Source organism: Hippoglossus stenolepis, chromosome 23, assembly GCF_022539355.2.
Source record: "Hippoglossus stenolepis isolate QCI-W04-F060 chromosome 23, HSTE1.2, whole genome shotgun sequence".
Classification (NCBI taxonomy): domain Eukaryota; kingdom Metazoa; phylum Chordata; class Actinopteri; order Pleuronectiformes; family Pleuronectidae; genus Hippoglossus; species Hippoglossus stenolepis.
In genome coordinates this window covers 14,548,905-14,571,265 of record NC_061505.1, presented here as the reverse complement: position 1 = coordinate 14,571,265, position 22,361 = coordinate 14,548,905, and the positions used below count along the sequence as shown (strand labels likewise).

Genomic DNA, 22,361 nt, shown 5'->3' with positions numbered 1-22,361 from the left:
CTGGAACTGAAAAACAGAAATGGCAGCTATTTGAAATACTTTGAACAGATTCCTTTGCTCTCTTAGACAAAGAGTGTCCAGTATTTGTGTTTTAATTCAATTCAATTCTATTCATATAACATATATATCATAATATACATCATCTCAAGGCACTTTACATAGAAGGTCTAGACTTTAAAATGTATAGAGAAACCCAACAGTTCCCACAATGAGCAGCACTTTGGAGACTGTGGAGAAAAAAACTCCCTCATTAACTGGAAGAAACCTCTAGAACCAGTCTGAATGTGGGCAAGAAGGAGAGGGGGGTGTAAAAGAGGGGAGAGATTGGAGGAGTGGGGGACCAGGAACAGTTGTGCACCATCGGGTTTCAGATCAGACACATTAGTTGTTATAATAAGATTGATAATTATTAATATAAAGATATTATTAATGACAGCACTAATAATTCATATAATAATAATAATAATAATTATTATTATTATTATCAAAAGGAGAAGATTTAGAATTTGAATTGTAGTTTGTCTGAATCCTGCAGCTCTGGAGTCAGATAGAGAGACCAGGAACATAAATATATAAATAATAATATGTAAATATGTTATATCTAACCTCTTTCAGACTGGTTGTAATAATGAAAATATATTTTTTTAAAACAGCATCAGGTCCCAGGTCTCAGGTCTTTATTGGAAAGATGATATTTACATGGACACTGCTCTTTCGTGGCAGGAGCTGTAAATGCTCAGCTACCAAGATATTTGTCTGCTGGAAGTTTGTATTTTGTGATCGTCACATAGCAATCATGCCAAAATCAGGATTAATGTTTCCTGGTCTCAAATAAAAAACTGCACTTCTACATTAGTAAGTCCTGTAAGAATAATCTGTCAAATATAATTAAAGGAGTCTACATTATTATAACTCTTATTTCCATTGGTGTGGCTGCTTTGCATTGTAGAACATGTGACTGGAGTTTTTTTACATTCACTCGTCTCCTTCCTGGTTATTTGATGACGTCAAACTCTGTAATACATCTGTCCAGGGTCTATGAATGAGTTCATGTTTCAGGGTGGATTTTGGAGACTTGCCTCTTTCAGAATTTGTTCTTTCACAGCAGGGTCATTCAGGTCCACAGAGGAGTCCTGTAGCTCCACCCTCACCTTCACCAACGTCTTCACTGCTGCTTAGACAAAGAACGAGGAGAGAAACAAAACACACGTAATGTGGTGTATAGTTTAGTGAAACCTTACAGTTATTCCTGTGGAGATAGGACCAGTCAGATCTTTGGTTTAAAGGGGACATAGCATGCCCATTTTACCACAAGTTGATATGGTTCCTGGGGTCTTAATGAAATGTCTGTAACATACTTGGTCAGCCACCACAAGGATCATTTAAAACAGCACCCTTTTTACCCTGTATAAAACAGCCTCCACAGATAATCTGTTGAGTGCCTGTCTTTAAATGCTAATACTTAGCTCCCCTCCCCCTCTCCCCATGATTTAACGATATAAATTACATATTTTATATGATATAAATTATCAACATATCCACTTATCTCTTCCGTTGTCCTGGAGTTTTAATTTCTCCCAATCACATAATTAAATGTCCCCCTCTGCCCATCCACTACAAGCACAAGCAGACAGACAGAGAGAGAAAGAGAGGTGGGGGGCTATGAAGACCATCATTTACCCCTCGAACCCCGACATTCAACGGGTACAACAACAAGCTGAGAAAGCAGAATCTCGCGGGCTGACTTTATATACAGTCTATGGGGCTGACCAGCACGGGAGAAATGCACGCCCCGTGAACAGCCAGGCGGCTGCGCGCTTTGAGAAGACCGGCGCTGCGCTGCCTTGCAGCGGCGCCTCCGCTGGCCCGTGTTAACTCGGGCGTAACTACATTGTAACCCCGGCGCATAGTAGTGCTTTGAACACTGCGGAAGTCTTCCACACTGGGTTGGCTGTGTGGCGTTGACACAAATTCCAGCTCACGCATGGGAGAGCGAGCGGTCGCGCCCGAAAGCAACTGCTGCAGCCTCCCAGTCCCAACGATCCAGACAAATGCCACATGAGTGAATATGGGCTGACCAGCTTTAGAGAACCATAACAAAAACGTACAGTGTTTTTTTCCCAGAGTTTTTGGGTTTGCATGTTTTTTTGTGAAACCACACTGGCCTACATGAAGCCACAAAGCCTGAAGTAGCATGTCCCCCCCTTAGGCTAAGCAAGACTGTTTATTCGATTCTGTGTGAGGTTTATAGGTTTGATTTGTGGTGTTGTGATATTTTGGGTACAAGTTATTGAGAAAGTAATGCTAGTCTGTTATGCTTTCACAGTCTTTCGCATCCAATTCAGTAACTTTGTCTAATTTGGCACACACAGACACACGCATAACTCTTCACCTCATTAGCTCTACAGGTCGTAAACATTCCAATAGGTGGGGAAGGTGTTATCTCTTGGCCAGTGACCATTTTGAAAGCACGCTGACTCACACAGACACACACACATGTATACACACATACCTATTCTCGTTTAGCAATTAGACTGCTAGTAATTTGTGTTTTTATACTTTATTATATTCATAATAAATGTTTTTCTTTTCACAAATGTTTTTTCATTAATGTTGCATAAGTGAATTATACCAACCTCTACACTGTCAAGAACTCCATATCCTTCAACTTAGCTAACTATCTATATGGTAATTTTGGTTATAGTTATTAATTTAATTGTTAATCAGAGTTCCAAATTTGTAGTTAGTACTTTCATGAGATTTATTCAATAAATTGGCTATCTTTTCCCTTCCTTTGAAGGGTAGTGTTCGAGGTAACTTTAATCAATTAAAGTTATTATTTAATATTAATAGAATATTAATATTTAATATTTTATTTTGATCCAAATTTATTGAATGCCGAAAGGCACACCATTTCATGGTATCACGCTTAATGCATTATGGCACAACACTACAAGATGGTGCTTGATCTAGCCTCAGGGAAAACTCACAAATACAAAGAAGAACACTAAAATACAAAAAGATTCTCACATGATGCTGTAGCAGACAAATGGTTTTCTTTCTTCACAGGACAATAACCTCCAGTTTCTCCTCTCCAAATCTGTAACACCACATACGACTTTCATCGAGCCAAGTGGGTTGTTACCCCAATACCAGGAGCTGGAATGAGTAGTTACTCCTGGCCGGACTGCAACTGAGATCTGTACAAACCGATCGATGCCCAATCGAGATGTTTACCAAGTTCCGTATTCGTCGTTGTCAGCGTTGTTCTCACAGTGACCAGATCTGTGTAGTGTTCTCTTGCAGTGCTCTGAGCTCAGACTAATCTTTTGCTGTATTCACCAGCACAAAGTCAGAATCCTCTAATGTTCCTGCAGTTAAGTTTGAGAACAAAAAGAGGGATTGTTGAGATCACACAACGCTTTTCAAATCATATCTTATACATTATGTTGTATAGTAAAGATCAAGAGGCACATCATTACCATTGCAGCAGACAATACCTTCCTATGGCAGTCAATATCATACCATGTTCCAGACTTTAACTGGATCACACAGAGCTCATTGGCTTCTATACATTGGATGGCCAGAGACTCCAGTTCTATATTCAGCTCCAGTCCCTGTGAACCCATCTGACCACTTCCAGTCAATATGACTGTAATAGGCCAATCCAAACCTTAGAGCTGTTACCAGCATGAAACTGCCTAAGTTTCTTCATTTCTTCAGTGTTTTCAATAGTGGCCAGGTCTCCGTACGCTCTCTGCAGCAGCTCTGAGCTTCAGTCCAAAGTCATTGCATCAGACACAAAGTGGTACTGATGGAGGAGGCATGTGGAGAAGGTGAGGCACCCTGAGGATGAAACCAGTTATTTTTGTTAGGTACGAGGACTCAAATTAATCTCTATATTCAGATTTCTGTTAGACATCATACAAACAGAGAAATCCCACTGACCCAGAGACACAAGACACCAATGAAGATCCTTTCCATCCTGATGCTGCTCTGTGACTGTCTGTGCCAGTGTTCACCACTACCACCAAACTGAAATCCAGTTCTAGTGCAGCTTAGGGAAATGTAACACCAGCTCCTCCTCTTCTACTGAAATAATAGTTCTGTTGAACTCTTTACAAAGGCATAAACAACATTTTTCTTCATTATCTTGGAAGCCTCTCACTATGCAGATAGTTCTGATCGTATCTGACCATGACTGGAGCCTCGCTCTCCACTCTGCAGGTGGTGAGTGAATGAATGTCTGTTTGTCTTGCTCACACCGTGGATCCAATGATACCTCTGTGACAGGGATGTTTGAAATGTTTATCTATTAATTTTGTGATCCTCTAATTCCATCCAATATGTAGATCAGATGAAAACAAGGATGAAAAGAGAAGAAAAATAAATTACTATTATTAATAATAATAATATTATTATTATACTGCTATCATCTATTAATTATTTTCATTGTAACAACCATCTGAGAATAGTTCCTGGTCTCTCTCTCTCTCTCTCTCTCTCTCTTTGTTTTTGTATATTTGTGTTTTGGATTTGTACTCTGTATTTTAATCTTCCCTTCCTTGTGTGTCCTCACTTAGTTTAGTCTGTGTCAGTCAGTTTCTTCACTTTTGGGTTCTGTTCACTCCTGGTTAGCTTCCGAGATCGGACGAGATCAGGCATGCTCAGGGTGTATGGCCATAAGAGAAGGACTCAACCCACAATACCTTTATTTATACATGTGAACCACCACCATCATCAATACTACTAAGCTTCATGACTATTGATACTTGGTTTCTATTGTTATTTAATTTTAAGGAAAGAGAAGCACAAGGTGAAATTTTGTCATAATACTGCAAGAGAAAAATCATTACAATTTTCACAATTCCTCTTCAGAAATATATCCGGGTTTTTACATACTGTTTCTTTTTCTGATGGTGAGTAAACTCCTGCTCTTTTTTCATTCTTCTCTCCAATATGAGATTTTGAGAATGATATGTGACTAGTTGCATGAATAAAGTAGTGTTTTGACTGTCAAAAGTCATTTATCACTTGATCTTCTTCTTCAGTGATGATGGTTCGAGGATCCCGTTTTTTCTTTGATGCAGGAGTCCACCTGCTCTTTTCCATGATGTTTTCTCCTAAGCAGCAGCAACAGCACCTCTGCTGGCTGCAAAGAAAACTGAAAAGCTTACAGCACTGTATTCAGGCAGTTCTATCCAAGTACTACCAGGCTCCACTCCTGGTTAGCTTCAGATCATACGAGATCAGGTTGTTCAGGGTGGTACACGTAAGCAAAGGACTCAACCCACAATAATTTATCACATATATGGAACCACCACCATCATCAATACTACTGTTGCTTCGTGACTATTGCTGAAACTTGGTTTCTATTGTTATTTTAATTTTAAGAAAGAAAGAGTAGTTTCAAGGTGAAATTTTTGAAGGCACATTGCAGAGAAAAAATTAATTTTCAATAATTTCCTTCAGAAATAATATCCGGTTTCACAATTGTTTCTTTTTTTCCGATGGTGAGTAAACTCTCTGCTCTTTCATCCTTCTCCAATATGACATTTTGAGAATGATTTTTACTTGTTGCATGAATAAAGCATTATTGACTGTCAAAAGTCATTTGAATGTTCGCTCTCTTCCTTCAGTGATGATGTGCCCATATCCTGTTTTTTTGATGGTATCCAATTCTGCCTTTTCCAAGATGTTTCTCAGAAGTAGCAGTAACAGCACCCTCTGCTAAGGTGTGTGAAAATTCGAAAGCACACCTATGACTGCGTTTCTCCCCATCCAAGTACTAACCAGGCCCACCCTTCTGGTTAGCTCGTGATCGGACGATCAAGGTTCAGGGTGGTACACAAGCGAAGGACTCAACCCACAATACCTATTTATACCTGTAACCAACAATATCATCATCAATGGTTTACTGTTGCTTTGTACTTATTGAAACTTTGTTTCTAATATATTAATTTTAAGGAAAGAGAAGCCTAAGGTCAAATTTTGTTTATAATACTGTAGAGAAAAATCATTATACCCTACACTCCTTCAGAAATAATATCCGGGTTTCACATACTGTTTCTTGCAGATGGAGTAAACTCACTGCTCTTTTTCATCCTTCTCTCCAAAATAAGACATTTTGAGAATGATATGTTAACACATGAATAAAGTAGTGTTTTGACTGTCAAAAGTCATTTGAATTTTCGCTTCCTTTCCTTCAGTGATGATGTGTGTTCCATATCCTGTTTTTCTTTGATGGTGAGTCCACCTCCATTGTTTCAAGATGTTTATCCTGTGAAGCAGCAGCAACAGCACTCCTCTGCTATTGCAAAGAAAATCTGAAGAAGCTTACAGCACCTGTATTCTAGCAGTCTCCCATCCAAGTACTAACTACAGGTCTGACTTGGTTACTCCGAGATCGGACGCAGATCGGCGTGTTCAGGAAGGCAGGCCGTAAGCGAAGCGATCGAACCCACGTCACCTTAGATTGATATGAACCACCACCATCATCAATACTACTGTTGCATCGTGACTATTAAATGGTTTTTATTGTTATTTAATTTTAAGTGAAAGAGAAGCCTGGGTGAAATTTAATATAATACTGCAAGAGAAAATCAGCCATACTTTCTACAATTTCTTCAGAAATAATATCCGGGTTTCACATACACTGTTTTTCAGGAGAACTTGCTCTTTCATCCTTCTCTTCCAATATGACATTTGAGAATGATTTGTTACTATTGCATGAATAAAGTAATGTTTTGACTGTCAAAAGTCATTTGTCGTTTCTGCCTTTCCTTCAGTGATGATGTGTGTGTTCCATATCCTGTTTCTTCTTTGATGGTGAGTCCAATTCTGCTCTTTTCCAAGATGTTTCTCCTGTGAAGCAGCAGCAACAGCACCTCTGCTGGCTGCAAAGAAAACTCGAAAGGCTTACACCTGGAATTCCCAGGCGTGTCTCAATTCAAGTACTAACCAGGTCCGAATTTTGTTAGCTTTCCAGATCGGACGAGATCGGGCATGTTCAGGTGGTATTGCCGTAATGGGCGACTCAACCCAGCTGGCCACTATTTGAGGCATGTGTGGAACTATCATCATCATCAATACTACTTCTGTTGCTTCTGTGACTATTGAAACTTGGTTTCTATTGTTATTTAATTTAAGGAAAGAGGAAGTTCCAAGGTGAAATTTTTATTGTAATACTGCAAGAGAAAATCATTATACTTTCATAATTTCCTTCAGAAATAATATCCGGGGTTTCACATACTGTTTCTTCTGATGGTATATACCTCCTGCCCTTTCATCCTTCTTCTATGATTATGACATTTTGAGAATGATATGCTACTATTGCATGAATAAAGTAGTGTTTTGACTGTCAAGTCATCTGAATGTTTCGCTTTCTTCCTTCAGTGATGATGTGTGTTCCATATCCTGTTTTTTCTTTTGATGGTGAGTCCACCCTAGTTCTTTCTAAGATATTTCTCCTGTGAAGCAGCAACAGCACCTCTTCTGGGTTGCAAAGAAGGCCCTGAAAAGCTTACAGCACCTTGGGTATTCTAGGCGATCTCCCATCCAAGTATTAACCAGGCCCGACCCTGGTTAGCTTCCAAGATCGGAGGAGATCGGGCGGTTCAGGTGGTATGGCCGTAAGTTAAGGACTCAAACCTACACACTTTATTATACATGTGAACCACCATCATCATCAATACTACTGTTGTTTTGTGACTATTGAAACTTGGTTTCTATTGTTATTTAATTCTAAGGAAAGAGAAGCCCAACGAAATCTTGTCATAATACTGCAAGAGAAAATCATTACAATTTTCAATAATTTCCTCTCTCAGAAATAATATCCGGTTCTCACATACTGTTTCTTTTTCTGATGGTGAGTAAACTCCTGCTCTTTCATCCTTCTCTCCAAATATGACATTTTGAGAATGATATGTTACTATTGCATGAATAAAGTAGTGTTTGACTGTCAAAAGTCATTTGAATGTTTCGCTTCCTCTCTTCCTTCAGTGATGATGTGTGTGTTCCATATCCTGTTTTTCTTTTTTGATGGTGAGTCCACCCTGTTCTTTCCAAGATATTTCTCCTGTGAAGTAGCAGCAACAGCACCTCTTCTGGTTGCAAAGAAAATTCGAAAAAGCTTACAGCACCTGGTATTCCCAGGCGGTCTCCCATCCAAGTACTAACCAGGCCCCACCCCCGTTAGCTTCCGAGACCAGACCAGATCGGGCTTGTTCAGGGTGGTATGGCCATAAGCGAAGGACTCAACCCACACACTATTTATACATGTGAACCACCATCATCATCAATACTACTGTTGCTTCGTGACTATTGAAAACTTGGTTTCTATTGTTATTTAATTTTAAGGAAAGAGAAGCCCAACGTGAAATCTTGTCATAATACTGCAGGAGAAAATCATTGCAATTTTCAATAATTTCCATCAGAAATAATATCCCGGTTTCACACTGTTTCTTTTTCTGATGGTGAGTAAACTCACTGCTATTTCATCCTTCTCTCCAAATATGACATTTGAGAATGACATGTTACTATTGCATGAATAAAGTAGTGTTTTGACTGTCAAAAGTCATTTGAATGTTTCGGCCTTTCCTTCAGTGATGATGTGTGTGTTCCATATCCTGTTTTTTCTTTGATGGTGAGTCCACCCTGCTCTTTCCAAGATGTTTCTCCTGTGAAGCAGCAGCAAAGGCACCCCTCTGCTGGTTGCAAGAAAACTCGAAAAAGTTTACAGCACCTGTATCCCAGGTGTCTCCCATCCAAGTACTAACCAGGCCCAACCCTGGTTAGCTTCCGAGATCGGACGAGATCAGGCATGTTCAGGGTGGTATGGCCATAAGAGAAGGACTCAACCCACAATACCTTATTTATACAGGAACCACCACCATCATCAATACTACTGTTGCTTCGTGACTATTGATACTTGGTTTCTATTGTTATTTAATTTTAAGGAAAGAGAAGCACAAGGTGAAATTTTGTCATAATACTGCAAGAGAAAATCATTACAATTTTCAATAATTTCATTCAGAAATAATATCCGGGTTTCACATACTGTTTCTTTTTCTGATGGTGAGTAAATCCCCTGCTCTTTTCATCCTTCTCTCCAAATATGACATTTTGAGAATGATTTGTTACTATTGCATGAATAAAGTAGTGTTTTGACTGTCAAAAGTCATTGAATTGTTTCGCTTCTTCCTTCAGTGACATGTGTGTGTTCCATATCCTGTTTTTCTTGATGGTGAGTCCACCCTGCTCTTTGCATGATGTTTCTCCTGTGAAGCAGCAGCAACAGCACCTCTGCTTATTGCAAATAAAGTTTGGTGCTTACAGCACCTGGTATTCTGTGGTTCTCCCCATCCAAGTACTAAACAGGCCCGAATTCTGGTTAGCTTCCCGAGATCGACGAGATCGGGCGTGTTCAGGGTGGTATGGCCGTAAGCGAAGGACTCCAACCCACAATACCTTATTTATACCTGTGAACCACCATCATCATCAATACTACTGTTGCTTCGTGACTATTGAAACTTGGTTTCTATTGTTATTTAATTTCTAAGGAAAGAGAAGCCCAATGAAATTCACATAATACTGCAAGAGAAAAATCGTCATAATTTTCAATAATTTCCTTCCCCAAAATAATATCCGGTTTTACATACTGTTTCTTTTTCTGATGGTGAGTAAACTCCTGGGTTCTTTTCATCCTTCTCCAACATGAGATTTGAGAATGATATGTTACTATTGCATGAATTAAGTAGTGTTTGACTGTCAAAAGTCATTTGAGTGTTTCGCCTCTTCCTTCAGTGATGATGTGTGTTCCATATCCTGTTCTTTCTTGATGGTGAGTCCACCCTGCTCTTCCATGATGTTTCTCCTGTGAAGCAGCAGCAACAGCACCCTCTGCTGGTTGCAAAGAAAACCTCGAAAAGCTTACAGCACCTGGTATTCCCAGGCGGTCTCCCATTCAAGTACTAACCTGGCCCGAATTTCTGGTTGGCTTCCGAGATCGACAAGATCGGGCGTGTTCAGGTGGTATGGCCGCAGTTTCTAAGGACTCAACCCACAATACCTTATTTATACATGTGAACCACCACCATCATCAATACTACTGTTGCTTTGTGACTATTGAAACTTGTTTCTATTGTTATTTAATTTTAAGGAAAGAGAAGCCCAAGGTGAAATTTGATAATACTGCAATAGAAAATCTATTACACTTTCAATAATTTAATAGAAATAATATCCGGTTTCACATACTGTTTCTTTTCTGATGGTGAGTAAACTCTGCTCTTTCATCCTTCTCTCCAAATATGACATTTTGAGAATGATATGTTACTATTGCATGAATAAAGTAGTGTTTTGACTGTCAAAAGTAATTTGAATGTTTCGCTTCTTCTTCAGTGATGATGTGTTTGTTCCATATCCTGTTTTTCTTTGATGGAGTCCACCCTGCTCTTTCCAAGATGTTTCTCCTGTGAAGCAGCAGCAACAGCACCCTCTGCTGGTTGCAAAGAAAATCTGAAAAAGCTTACAGCACCTGGTATTCCCAGGCAGTCTCCCATCCAAGTACTAACCAGGCCCGACTCTGTTAGCTTCCTAGATCATGTTCAGGGTGGTATGGCCGTAGTTTAAGGACCCAACCTACAATAATCTTTATTTATACATGTGAACCACCACTATCATCAATACTACTGTTGCTTCTCGTGACTATTGAAACTTGGTTTCTATTGTTATTCAATTTTAAGGAAAGAGAGAAGCCCAAGGTGAAATCTTGTCATAATACTGCAAGAGAAAATCATTATACTTTCATTACTTCTTCAGAAATAATATCCGGTTTCACATAGTGTTTCTTCTGATGGTGAGTATACTCCTGCTCTTTCTTATCCTTCTCTCCAAATATAACATTTTGAGAATGATATGTTACTATTGCATGAATAAAGTAGTGTTTTGACTGTCAAAAGTAATTTGAATGTTTCGCTTCTCTTTCAGTGATGATGTGTTTGTTCCATATCCTGTTTTTTCTTTTGATGGTGAGTCCACCTCGCTCTTTCCAAGATGTTTCCCTGTGAAGCAGCAGCAACAGCACCCTCTGGTTGGTTGTAAAGAAATTGAAAAGTTTACAGCACCTGGTATTCCCAGGCAGTCTCCCATCCAAGTACTAACCAGGCCCGACCCTGGTTAGCTTCCGAGATCGGGCGTGTTCAGGGTGGTATGGCCGTAAGCGAAGGACTCAACCCACAATACCTTATTTATACATGTGAACCACCACCATCATCAATACTACTGTTGCTTTGTGACTATTGAAACTTTGTTTCTATTGTTATTTAATTTTAAGGAAAGAGAAGCCCAAGGTGAAATTTTGACATAATACTGCAATAGAAAAATCATTACAATTTTCAATAATTTCCATTAGAAATAATATCCGGGTTTCACATACTGTTTCTTTTTCTGAATATGAGTAAACTCCCTGCTCTTTCATCCTTCCTCTCCAAATATGACATTTTGAGAATGATATGTTACTATTGCATGAATAAAGTAGGTTTCACTGTCAAAGTCATTTGAATGTTTCGCTTCCTTCTTTCAGTGATGATGTGTTTGTTCCATATCCTGTTTTTCTTTCTTTGATGGTGAGTCCACCCTGCTCTTTCCAAGATGTTTCAGAAGTGCAGCAACAGCACCTCTGTTGGTTGCAAAGAAAATTCGAAAAGCTTACAGCACCTGGTATTCCCAGGCAGTTCCCATCCAAGTACTAATTCAGGCTGACTCCTGGTTAGCTTCCGAGATCGGGCGAGACCAGGGTGGTATGGGCCGTAAGCCGAAGGACTCCAACCCACAATACCCATTTATACATGTGAACCACCACCATCATCAATACTACTGTTGCTTCGTGACTATTGAAACTTGGTTTCCATTGTTATTCACCTTAAGGGAAAGAGAAGCCCAAGGTGAAATCTTGTCATAATACTGCAAGAGAAAATCATTACAATTTTCAATAATTTCCTTCAGAAATAATATCCGGTTTCACATACTGCTTTTCTGATGGTGAGTATATTCTGCTCTTTTCATCCTTCTCTCCAAATATAACATTTTGAGAATGATATGTTACTATTGCATGAATTAAGTACTGTTTTGACTGTCAAAAGTCATTTGAGTGTTTCGCCTCTTCCTTCAGTGATGATGGTGTGTTCCATATCCCGTTTTTTTCTTTGATGAGTCCACCCTGCTCTTTCCAAGATGTTTCTCCTGTAGCCAGCAGCAACAGCACCCTGCTTATTGCAAATTCACTGAAAGTTTACAGCACCTGGTATTCCCAGGCGGTCTCCCATTCAAGTACTAAACCAGGCCCGACCCTGGTTAGCTTCCCCGGATCGGACGAGATCGGGCGTGTTCAGGGTGGTATGGCCGTGAAGCTGCTGACCTCAACCCACAATAGCTTATTTATACATGTGAACCACCACCATCATCAATACTACTGTTACTTTGTGACTATTGAAACATGGTTTCTATTGTTATTTAATTTTAAGGAAAGAGAAGCCCAAGGTGAAATTTTGTCATAATACTGCAAGAGAAAAATCATTACAATTTTCAATAATTTCCTTCAGAAATAATATCCGGGTTTCACATACTGTTTCTTTTTCTGATGGTGAGTATACTCCCTGCCCTTTCATCCTTCTCTTCAAATATGACATTTTGAGATTGATATGTTACTATTGCATGAATAAAGTAGTGTTTTGACTGTCAAAAGTCATTTGAATGTTTCGCTCTCTTCCTTCAGTGATGATGTGTGTGTTCCATATCCTGTTTTTTCTTTGATGGTGAGTCCACCATGCTATTTCCATGATGTTTCTCCTGTGAAGCAGCAGCAACAGCACCCTCTGCTTATTGCAAAGAAAATTCGAAAAAGCTTACAGCACCTGGTATTCCCTATGTCTCTCATCTAAGTACTAACCAGGCCCGGACCCTGGTTAGCTTCCGATCGACGCAGGATTGGGCGAAACCAGGCACGGCTGCAGTTGCTGGACTCAACCCACAATACCTTATTTATACATGTGAACCACCACCATCATCAATACTACTGTTGCTTTGTGACTATTGAAACTTGGTTTCTATTGTTATTTAATTTTAAGGAAAGAGAAGCCCAACGTGAAATCTTGTCATAATACTGCAAGAGAAAAATCATTACAATTTTCAATAATTTCTTCAGAAATAATATCCGGTTTCATACTGTTTCTTTTTCTGATGGTGAGAATCCACTGCTCTTTCTATCCTTCTCTCCAAATTTGACATTTTGAGAATGATATGTTACTATTGCATGAATAAAGTAGTGTTTGACTGTCAAAAGTCATTTGAATGTTTCATTTCTCTTCCTTCAGTGATGATGTGTGTGTTCTTTATCCTGTTTTTTCTTTGATGGTGAGTCCACTCCTGCTCTTTCCATGTTGTTTCTCCCAGAAGCAGCAGCAACAGCACCCTCTGCTTATTGCAAAGAAAATTGAAAAGCAGCACCTGGTATTCCCAGCGGGTTCCCACATCTAAGACTAACCAGGCCTGACCGGTTAGCTTCCGAGATCGACGAGACTGGCGTGTTCAGGGTGGTATGGCCGTGAAGCTGCAAGGACTCAACCCACAATACCTTATTTATACTCAGAACCAATTTATCATCATCAATACTACTGTTGCTTTGTGACTATTGGAACTTTGTTCTATTGTTATTTAATTTTAAGGAAAGAGTAGAAGCCCAACGTGAAATCTTGTCATAATACTGGGAGAAAATCATTACAATTTTCAATAATTTCTTCAGAAATAATATCCGGTTTCACATACTGTTTTTCTGATGGTGAGTAAACTCACTGCTCTTTCATCCTTTCTCCAAATATGACATTTTGAGAATGATATACACATTGCATGAATAAAGTAGTGTTTGACTGTCAAAAGTCATTTGAATGTTTCGCCTCTTCCTTCAGTGATGATGTGTGTTTGTTCCATATCCTGTTTTTTCTTTGATGGTGAGTCCACCCCTGCTCTTTCCAAGATGTTCCCTGTGAAGCAGCAGCAACAGCACCCTCTTCTGGTTGCAAAGAAAATTGAAAAAGCTTAGAGCACCTGGTATTCCCAGGCGGTCTCCATCTGCTACTAACCAGGCCCGACCCTGGTTAGCTTCCGAGATCAGCATGTTCAGGGTGGTATGGCCGTAGTTTTGCTGACTCAACCCACAATACTCTTATTTATACATGTGAACCACCACCATCGTCAATACTACTGTTGCTTCGTGACTATTGAAACTTGGTTTATATTGTTATAATTTAAGGAAAGAGAAGCCCAAGGTGAAATTTTGTCATAATACTGCAAGAGAAAAATCATTGCTAATTTTCAATAATTTCCCTTCAGAAATAATATCCGGGTTTTTACGTACTGTTTCTTTTTCTGATGGTGAGTAAACTCCCTGCTCTTTCATCCTTCTCTCCAAATATGACATTTTGAGAATGATATGTTACTATTGCATGAATAAAGTCGTTTTTTGACTGTCAAAAGTCATTTGAATGTTTCGCTTTCTTCCTTCAGTGATGATGTGTGTGTTCCATATCCTGTTTTTTCTTTGATGGTGAGTCCACCCTGTTCTTTCCAAGATGTTTCTCCTGTGAAGCAGCAGCAACAGCACCCTCTTCTGATTGCAAAGAAAATTCGAAAAAGCTTACAGCACCTGGTATTCCCAGGCGGTCTCCCATCCAAGTACTAACCAGGCCCGACCCTGGTTAGCTTCCGAGATCGGACGAGATCGGGCATGTTTTTTTTTTTTTTCTTTTATTATCAAAAATATATTGAATTAACATTCATTTTATATACATTAGTTTTTTACATGCTTTGTTACATTGTCTGGCTCGTTCAGGGCTTGACATTTTACATACATATAACTTACTGCACCCTGTGATATCAGGAAACACACAAATTAAAAATAAAAAATAAAATAAAAAACCAAATCATTGAAAAAACATCCCTTTTAACCAAAATTCATTCTCACCTCATTCTCATCTCCCTTTGTTGTTTCTATGAAAGTGCTACCATCCTCAAATCCTTTTTGAAACTCTTCTTCCCCAATAAAGCTCCATGTCAGTCTCACGTCTCTTTCTGTCAAGTTTTTGAACACATTCCATACGTCACATTTTCTTTTCTCATAATGGGCAATGTTTCTCCTTAGTTTGACAGCATACCTTGCATGGCTCAGCACATAGTTCAATAGGTTTACATTGCATCCTTTCTTTCTTTCATTCACACCAAACAGCCACAGCCTCTTCCATTCCATCCTCACCACAAAGTCCCCTTTCCAGCAATTATTTATTAACTTTCTTATTTTGTCAAAGTATACCCTTAGTTCTCCACATTCAACAAACTCATGCATACATGTTTCCACTCCCACACCACATACATCACATTCCTTTCCCACCTCCTGATCAAATTTGCTTATTATTAGGTTGTTGTATATCCTGTTGTGCCTTAGCATGTAATCAAAGTTTTCACATTCATTCGTGTTCCACTTCACTCTCAGATTCATCCATAGTTCCCTTACATCCATATCATCCATTACTTTCACCCACACTTTCTCTGCCGCCGGTCTCCTCAGTTCCTTCCCTCTCATACATTTATACATCACTCTTGTTTTTACATTCGTCAGTCTCAACTTGCACTCTCCTTCACCAACATACATATCTATTCCCTCTTCTTCTCTCACCTCATTCTCTCTCTCAATGATTTCCATCCATTCTTTGGGCATTGCTTTCTTTATTTTCTCTATTATACCTTCTGCTGTACCCAGCCATATTTCATCCCCATTCCTTCTTACTTCGTCTACTATCACCTGTGCCCTCATAAAGCCCGGTATATATTCATACACCATATCCCTCACCTTCCTTATCCCTGCTCTCCATATTGCCCTATTAAAAATCGTTTCCCCCTCTACCGTGATTTTGGGATTTAAAAATACAGGCTGTTCCCATACTTGTTTAACATTTTTACATTCATACTTCACACTTTTCACAAACTCCCCCCATGCTCCAATCATCTCCTTATAGATGTCAGCCACTCCGTTCATCATGCCTTTTTTAAGTTCCATGAACACACCACTTTCTCCACATCCTCCACATTTGTTTATTGCTTCACTTAGAAATATCTTCCACACATGATCACTTCTTCCCTTTAAATACCTCACCATCATTTTCACCCTTAGTGCTTTCTTTTTCCTTTCTAAATTAATCATCTTCAATCCTCCATCCTCATATTCATTTTCTAATACTTCCCTAGCTATCTTAACTCCCTTCCCATCCCACAGAAAATCACTCACCATTCTCTCCACCTCTTTCAACACTCTCTCAGGCACTTCCATCACATTCATTACATACACAAGCTTGCTCATTATTAGTGCATTTACCACTACTACTTTCCCCTTCAATTTCAACCCTCTCTTCTTCCAAAACCCTAATGTCTTCTTTATACTATTTATTATCCCTTCATACTGCCTGTCTCTCCCTTCCTTTCCCTCGATCCCTAAATTTACTCCTAGCACCTTAATATACCCTTTGTTTTCCTTCAATCTTATCGCTTCCCTCCCTTCTCTGCTTTCTCCTATATACATTATTTCTGATTTTTCTATATTTACTTTTGCTCCTGATGCCCTACCGTACAGTTCTACACTTTCTAATACCTCTACTACACTTTCTCTGTCCCTTACTGTCACTGTCGTGTCATCTGCATATTGATATAGTGTGCTCACCTGTCCACCCGGTAGCTCTATGCCCTTTATCCTACTATTTTGTAAAATTAGTGCCGCTAAAGGCTCTGCTGACAAGGAGTACAGGAGAGCCGATAGCGGACATCCCTGCCTGACTGACCTCTCTAAACTAAATTCCTCTGTAACTATCCCATTAATTTTAATCTTACTGGCTGCTCTTTCGTACATTCTCCTGATCCATCCTATCATCCTGCCTTCAAATCCCACCTTCTCTAATACTTTGTACAAATATCCGTGATCTACTCTATCAAATGCTTTATTAAGATCTAAACTAGCTAATATCCCTTTATTGTTCCCCTTCATGTGTGTTATTGTGTCTCTAATACTACTTATTGTGTCTGCTATATCTCTGCCTGGTATACTATATGCTTGTGTGCTTCCCACCACCGTCCCTATTACTCCCTTTATCCTGTTTGCTAATACCTTCGCTAATATTTTATAATCACCATTTAACATTGTGAGTGGTCTGTAGTTTTCTAATTTGTCCCTACTCCCTTTCTTGTAAATTATGCTGACTAGCCCTACTGTCATACTTTGCTGCATTTCTCCCTTCTCTTCTATCCATCTAAATAATCTCTCTAACACTGGTACTAGTTCTTCTTTAAATTCTACATAAAATTCTCCTATTATTCCATCTATCCCTGGACTTTTATTTCTGCCTAACCCATCTATAGCTTTCTCTATCTCTCCCTTACTTATCTCTCCTTCGCACTTCTCTCTGTCATCATCACTCAGTCTAGCTTCCATCTTGTCTATCACCTGCCTGCTACTCTCAACATCTACCTCTTCTTTCTTAAATAACTCTCTATAGAATTCTTCTACCCTTTCCACTATCCCTACAAACTCAGTTATTGTTTCCCCTCCCTTACCCTCCACTTGTTCAATATAGTTGTTCTTCTGGGCTCCTTATTCTTTCTAGCCCTAAGAAATACCCTGTACATTTTTCACCCTCTATTACATATCTCGCCTTACTTCTAATTATTGCTCCCTTACACTTTCCCTGTTCCATCTCCTTTAGTTCATCCTTCTTCCTTATGTATTCCTCTATGTCATAATTACCCCCTTCCCCCGCTTTCTTTCCCTCTTCATCTATCTCCTCTTTTAGCCTTTTTTCTTTCTCTCTCTCTATCTTTCCCCTGTTCCTACTTCCTACTCATGGCCCTGATCCCTTCTTTCACCCTTTCCCACCACCTCCCTAAATCCTCCTCATACATTCTCTCATCCATCTCCCACCTTATGTAATCTCTCACTTCTTTTTTATATTTTTCATCTTTAAGCAACTCCCCATTCAGACACCACACTCCCCCTCCTCTTCTCTTTGTTTCCCGTCCTATTGTAAATTTTAACACCTTGTGATCACTAAGAGTTGTGATTTTGTATTCTATACCATTTATCCTTTCTGCTATGCCCTTTGTGCTCAATAATAAATCTATCCTACTCTGCTTTAATTCTCCCTTCACCACTTGTATTCTGGAAAACTCTCTCCCCTCTGGATTCCTTTCTCTCCATACATCACTCAGTCCTTTCATACTTTTTATTTTTTCTAACACCTCTCTTGTTGTGTCATTTTTAAAACACATGTTATCTGCCACATCCAATTTCCCACACCACACATTAAAGTCTCCTACTATCATACAGTTCTCATCACACATTGTTCCCATTTTCTCAAACATCACCTTTCTTTCTTTCTCCTCATTCGCTGCATACACATTTATCAGTTTTATTTCTTCATTCATATATTTAAATTTGATCCCTATCACCCTCCCATCTCCCTCATCATCACACTTCCTCACATTCTCTATGACTCCCCTTTTTATTAATATAGCTACTCCCCTTGCATTCCCATCACCATTGTTTGCATACACATCCCCCATCCATTCATTCTCCACTTCTCTCATTCGTCTTTCATCCCAGTGTGTTTCCTGTAAACATATTATGTCACATTTGCTCATCCCATATATCTGTTGTCTTTTGCTTTTGTTATTAAGCCCCCTTGCATTTATTGATATTATTGTTATCATTATTGTTATTATTATTCAGATGCTTGTTTTCATTTTTTTTATTCTAAGATTTGCTTTTCTTTTTAATTCTCTGCTGCCTCTCCATATTTTGTCTTTTACTTATTTGAGTTATTTTAATCACCAAGTCCTTGTCTGAGTCAAGTGTCCGGGCTGCAGTCTCAGCAGGAGCCGCGCCGCCCGGAGCGTCCCCCGCGGAGCAAAACTCGGCAGGCGCCTGCCACGCCGCGCCGTCCCGCCCGCCCGCCGCCGTCAGCGCTTTTTTCGTTTTGGTTTCTTGTCTTTCGTTCAGTTATTGCCGCCTCTTCTTGCTCCCCTGTTGGCAAGCTGACTCCCAGCTCTGCGCTTTTCTCCGCTCCTTTTTTTTGTCCTCCCTCCCCGCTTAGCGCCAGGCCTCGGCGCACTGGCCGTGCCAGCCGCCTCCTCTTCCTGTGCGCACTCCATTTCCTCCGCATCTTCACCCGTGTTCTCCTCGCTCAGACTGCCTTCCTCACTCTCCCCAGACTCGTCGTGTCCCTCCTCCTCTTCTTCACTTTTATTATATATGCATTCATCCATATTATTTGAACACAGGCTGCATTTATATTTTTTCTGCTGCACTCCTGCGCGTAGTGCCCCACCTTACATTTGTGACATGAAGTCCGGGCACTCTCTTAATAAATGTCCTGGCTGCACACACATCCTGCAATAATCTCTGTTGCTTGTCATGTATTATCCTGAAGTACTCCGCACTCAGCGCAGTGCTGAATTTCGCTGAGTATGGCAACGATTGAACATGATTATTAAATTTTACCTTCAGATATTCTGTCCCATCTGCCACGTTAGTACCCGCCACATCCTTCTTTATCGGTGATGCAGCGCCGAGACTTAGCCCTGCAGCTTGCTAGGATCTCCTGATCTTCTACATGAAAGGCAGGTTTAAATGACACCACCAGCTCGTCATTTGTCAATTCCTGGCGTAGATTCTGGTGTCCCCTGATCTTGAATCCTTCCATTAGCCAAATTCTTCCTCTTGGGTGGCTCATCGTCATCTCGTATCTGTTCGCCGTAATGAACCTGCAGGCCACGAGTGCTCCGCAGAGTTCACGCACGCATTTCATCAGTTCATCGCGCTTATCGCGCATTTGGGCCTTTTTCCATCTCCATATTTACCGAGCTTCCTCCTCACTTCTCTCCGTCCCAATATTTTCCACACTCTTGTTTCGTTGCTTTCTGTCCGTTTTTTGTTCTCTTCTCATTTGTCGTTATTTGTCCTGTAGGCTCCTTATTAGGTCCGTCATTTTCAAACAAAAAGCGCCCCAAAAGCGGGGGTTTAAAGAGGGAAAAATATCCCCCAAACAGTGAATCACTGTTGGGGGAGGTGACACACAATGATATAAATGAACTTTGACAGTCTTCTCTGTTGAAAAAACGAAAGGAGAGGGAGGGGGGAAGAAAAAAAAAGGAGAGCAGTCACCCGCGGTGCTCCACGTTGCCAAATCTCTTACAATCACCTGACATTCACACATGCAGTTCAGGTCGTATGGCCGTAAGCGAAAGATTCCACCCACAACAATACCTTATTTATACATGTGAATAAATGAGGGGAAATGTTCAAACAAAAAGAAGGTGCAATTTTGTCGTAATATTGCAAAGAAAAAAATCCTTAGAACATTCAATCATTTACTTCAGTAATAATGTCAAGGTTTCGTTTTCTGTATTTTCCTTGATGTTGGGTCAACTCCCTGCTCTTTCATCGCTCTATACAAATATAACATTTTGAGAATGATGTGCTAATATGACAAGAACAAAGTAGTGTTTTTTTTTTATAAAAAGTATTTCCTTGTTCACTCTGTGAGGATTACATATCCTGTTTTTCTTTGATGGTGAATCTTTTCTGCTCTTTCTTAGATTTGTCACCTCTCAAATAACAGCGCCACCCTCTGCTGGTTGCAAAGAAAACTCGAAAAAGCTTACAGCACCTGGTATTCCCAGGCGGTCTCCCATCCAAGTACTAACCAGGCCCGACTCCTGGTTAGCCTCCTAGATCGGACGAGATCAGGCGTGTTCAGGTGGTATGGCCGTAGTTTAAGGACTCAACCCACAATACCTTATTTATACATGTGAACCACCATCATCATCAATACTACTGTTACTTTGTGACTATTGAAACATGGTTTCTATTGTTATTTAATTTAAGGAAAGAGAAGCCCAATGTGAAATCTTGTTTCATAATAGTGCAAAAGAATAATCATTACACTTTCAATAATTTCCTTCAGAAATAATATCCGGGTTTCACATACTGTTTTCTTTTTCTGATGGTGAGTAACCTACTGCTCTTCATCCTTCTCTCCAAATATGACATTTTGAGAATGATATGTTACTATTGCATGAATAAAGTAGTGTTTTGACTGTCAAAAGTCATTTGAATGTTTCGCCTTCTTCCTTCAGTGATGATGTGTGTGTTCCATATCCTGTTTTTTCTTTGATGGTGAAACACCCTGTTCTTTCCAAGATATTTCCTGTGAAGCAGCAGAAACAGCACCCTGCTGGTTGCAAAGAAAAATTGAAAAGCTTACAGCACTCCAGGCTCCCAGGCAGTCTCCCATCCAAATACTAACCAGGCCCAACCCCTGGCTAGCTTCCGAGACTGACGATCGGGCGTGTTCAGGGTGGTATGGTCAAAGGTGCTGGGACACAACCCATAATACCTTTATTTATACATGTGAACCACCATCATCAATACTACTGTTGCTTCGTGACTATTGAAAACTTGGTTTCTATTGTTATTTAATTTTAAGGAAAGAGAAGCCCAACGTGAAATCTTGTCATAATACTGCAAGAGAAAAATCATTATACTTTCAATAATTTCTTCAGAAATAATATCCGGTTTCACATACTGTTTCTTTTTCTGATGGTGAGTAAACTCCTGCTCTTTCATCCTCTCCAAATATGACATTTTGAGAATGATTTGTTACTTATTGCACATCAAAGCAGTGTTTTGACTGTCAAAAGTCATTTGAATGTTTCGCTCTTCCTTCAGTGATGATGTGTGTTCCATATCCTGCTTTTTCTTTTGATGGTGAGTCCACCCTGCTCTTTCCAAGATGTTTCTCCTGTGAAGCAGCAGCAACAGCACCCTGCTGGTTGCAGAAAATTGAAAAGCTTACAGCACCTGGTATTCCCAGGCGTTTCCCATCCAAGTACTAACCAGGCCCGACTCCTGGTTAGCTTCCGAGATCGGACGAGATCGGGCGTGTTCAGGGTGGTATGGCTGTAGTTTAAGGACTCCAACCCACAATACCTTATTTATACCTGTGAACCACCATCATCAATACTACTGTTGCTTTGTGACTATTGAAACTTTGTTTCTATTGTTATTTAATTTTAAGGAAAGAGAAGCCCAAGGTCAAATTTTGTTTATAATACTGCAGGAGAAAAATCATTACAATTTTCAATAATTTCTTCAGAAATAATATTATCCGGTTTCACATACGTTTCTCTTTTTTATGATGGTGAGTAAACTCACTGCTCTTTCATCCTTCTCTCCAAATAAGACATTTTGAGAATGATATGTTACTATT

At 39.7% G+C, this 22,361-nt stretch overlaps 6 pseudogenes; all 6 read right to left on the bottom strand.

Moving 5' to 3' along the window:
- Nucleotides 1-8,129: 8,129 nt before the first annotated feature.
- LOC118108269 lies at nt 8,130-8,248 on the bottom strand (annotated as a pseudogene).
- Nucleotides 8,249-8,731: 483 nt separating this feature from the next.
- Nucleotides 8,732-8,847, bottom strand: LOC118107480 (annotated as a pseudogene).
- A 2,264-nt stretch (nt 8,848-11,111) lies between these two features.
- Nucleotides 11,112-11,220, bottom strand: LOC118108245 (annotated as a pseudogene).
- Nucleotides 11,221-12,286: 1,066 nt separating this feature from the next.
- Nucleotides 12,287-12,407, bottom strand: LOC118103748 (annotated as a pseudogene).
- An 8,340-nt stretch (nt 12,408-20,747) lies between these two features.
- LOC118108653 lies at nt 20,748-20,866 on the bottom strand (annotated as a pseudogene).
- Nucleotides 20,867-21,940: 1,074 nt separating this feature from the next.
- LOC118107445 lies at nt 21,941-22,059 on the bottom strand (annotated as a pseudogene).
- Nucleotides 22,060-22,361: the final 302 nt, after the last annotated feature.